Consider the following 3,345-nt stretch of genomic DNA (forward strand, 5'->3'; position numbering starts at 1 on the left):
CTATTTGTTTTTGCTTTTGATTTTTGTATGCATCAATGAATAAGGTTAACAACAAGAGATGAAGTGAGTAAGAAAGCGCCAGAAGACAATAGAGAATAAACAATTTTCGCGGCGGTGATGGGGGGGGGGGGGGGGGGGTTGGATAGATCATACGGTAGAGTCATGATCTCACCGGCCGGGCGGAGTTGTCGTACCAGTAAGGTCGCGGGTTCAAACCCCCATCACCGCCGCGAAAATTTATCTCTATTGTCTTCTGGCACTTTCCTACTCACTTCATCTCTTGTTGTTACCAACATAAGTGCCTGCTCCACTCACTTTTCTGAATGAATAAGGTTATGACATGAGTTATTTGGATAAAGCGTTGTCTATTAGCCAGAAAACTTAGCTTAAATTTGTCATAGAACCACTTGAATCAAATGATTCTATGAGAAATGTTAAGCTAAGATTTCTTTTTTTTCTTTATTTTAGAATAATATAGTTTGTTTTGTGTTTTTTTAATTATCATATATTTTAAAATTGTATTTTATTTATCTCTCTCCCTTATTTTAAATATAACTTTAAAACGCATCCTTCCACTCCCGTTCTCCCACTTTCATTCTCTCTCTCTCTCTCTCTCTCTCTCTCTCTCTGTCTATGTTTTTTTTTCCTTTTCATTATCTTAACATGAGGTAGGGGACCACTAATAGCACTATTGCCGTCTAGTATACTTCAATAACGCCCCCCCCCCCCCATCCCCCTAACTTATTTCTTTCTCTCTCTCTCTCTCTCTCTCTCTCTCTCTTTCTTCCATTGCACGCACGCACACACGCGCGCGCGCGCACACACACACACACACACACACACTCACTCCCCCCAAAGTGGGCAGGGAGATACTTACCTTCTATCCACTTATATCTGTTTTCCAACATGCTTTCTGTCTTTGTCTTGGAACGAGATTACTTGGTTTTGTCCTGGCCCTGGCTGGGAGGGAAACAGTCAAATGCATAGTTATTGTTTTGGGAGATGATATTTTTTTCCTTGTAAATCATCTCTCTGTTATGCATTATTATATTTGTTATTTTGAAAATATAATGTAAGCATTTGAGTGTATTCCTCTTTGTTGGATTTTGTGCTTGTGTTCGGTTGAGACTTGTAGGCGATCTCAAACTAAGGACATTAGTGTTATGCTCTTTGAATCTACATCTGATCCCTATTTGTTCTCAGTTCCCCTATGTCTTACTTTTTTTTGGGGTACTTTAATTGTAATTCTAGAACTTTTTACCATCCCATTATCTTCCTTTTTACTGGCGCTGATATAATCTAAATGTGTTGCAAGCTCCGTAAAACCCTTAAAAATAAACAAAAACAAACACACACACACACACACACACACACATACACACATTTACACATGTTCGCATATATTATTATGACATTCTAATATAAATATATATGTATTTTGTGTTTACTTGAAAGCCCAAAGCCCAAAACGTCGTTTGTTTTGTGTTGTTCATTCATGAGTCAGATTTACTCCCTTTATCTTTATCTCCAAAGACAAACGACACACCAGTTGGCTGCTACTTAACTGCCTTACTCTTAAAAAGAAACAAAATATCTTGAGAAATTTGGTCAGAAAACTTGTCCGTCAAATATCGACCAATTAAAATGACACTAATATTGTCAAAAGCGCCCAAACCTGGAACTTCTCTTTTTCTGTTGTTGAAGTCCCAGGTAAGAGTTACTTTGGGTTTATTTGTTCTTTTTTGTTTTGATTTTTTTTTTCGTTTTTTTTTTTAATATGAGAGTCATTTTATTCCATTGATATTTGAAGGAAGAGTTTTCTGGCCAAATTACTTTTTTTTAATATAATGTTTAAGGGTACGCCAGAGCATCCTCTTTATAATAACTTCGTAGAGACCAGGTACCCATAAGAGTGATAGGTAATTAGATGCCCGCCAGGTACCAGACGATACTGGATTGATGACGACAACTACTCGACAAGCAGTTCCAAGTTATAAATGGGTTGGGCAAGGGGTGCTGGGATATGCATGTACCCACTTACGTGTGTAATATTCTTCATTTCATGAGTCAGAAACTTGGAGAAAAAAATGTCTACAAGGGAATGCCTGGCAGCTAAGCTGCATCATGCTACAACTAATCAAGAAAAAGAAGACCCGACGAAGACCCCCCCCCCCCCCCCAAATAAATAAATAAATAAAAACTTAAACAAAAATAAAATAAAACGTGACATGACACAGGTTCATATATATCATAGCAACCTCTGTATATAGAGAGCATTGATATAGATACAAAGTTTGAAAGCCATATTTTCGTGTGGCTGGATGGCTAAATGGCTAGTGCAATTGATCTCTCTCTCTCTCTCTCTCTCTCTCTCTCTCTCTCTCTCTCTCTCTCTCTCTCTCTCTCTCTCTCTCTCTCTCTCTCTCTCTCTCTCTCTCTCTCTCTCTCTCTCTCTCTTTTTCACTCCCTCTCTGTCTCACTCAGTCAGGCGGAAGGTGTCGTGTTAGTTGAATCCCGGGTTTGACTCTCAGACGCCGTGATAGTTTTCATTCTCTGTTTTCAACTGATACTTCTCCATACCCTATATTTCATTATTGATATAAATACCCGCGCCAAATTTGTTCTGAATCATTATTGTAGTGACTTTCGAAAATCTAGAGGTGCCTAAATGAGCCAATAAGATAGAGAGAAAGATAAAGTGGGTAAATATGACTCATATATAATGGAACAAGACAACCAAAAAAAAAAAAACGATGTTTCGGCGTTTGAAGAAGACCAAAGGCCGAAACGTCGTTTGTTTTGTGCTGTTCCCTTATATTATATGAGTCACATTTGTCACTTCATCATTCTCTCCATAGTGACTTTCGACCTCCCGTAATTGGTTCATGCTTTTCCTAGATCTGCGGGTGGTTGGATGGGAGCATCACCCTTGAATCATATACCTATGATGTTCGCATGGGTGTACGATCCGATAGTGATGTCGTTTCTTCTTCTCTTTACTAGCCTATCCTGCTTCTTTAGTTTGTGATTGTATTTTTGACAGGGGATATTTTTTTTTCTGTAAATCTTCTGCCTGTTTGTTCTTGGTTATTTATAATTTAGCTTATGATATCTTTAGGTTATGATTTTGATTTACATTTGTACTATTTTTGTTAGATTGCTTGTTTTTTTTTGTTTCAGCGGTCTCTCATATAACCTCAATTGTGTTGGAAGAGACCTAAAGCAACAAACAAACAAAAAAATTTCCTAGATCTAACCCTTTCCGGATAATGTTATTCACACTGACTGAATGTTTGAATAAGCATTTTTTTTATTATCCAATAGGCAAGTTTATCAGGACATAGC

This window comes from Berghia stephanieae, chromosome 5 (assembly GCF_034508935.2).
Source record: "Berghia stephanieae isolate SIO BIC M18660-M18661 chromosome 5, UCSD_Bste_1.3, whole genome shotgun sequence".
Classification (NCBI taxonomy): Eukaryota; Metazoa; Mollusca; class Gastropoda; order Nudibranchia; family Aeolidiidae; genus Berghia; species Berghia stephanieae.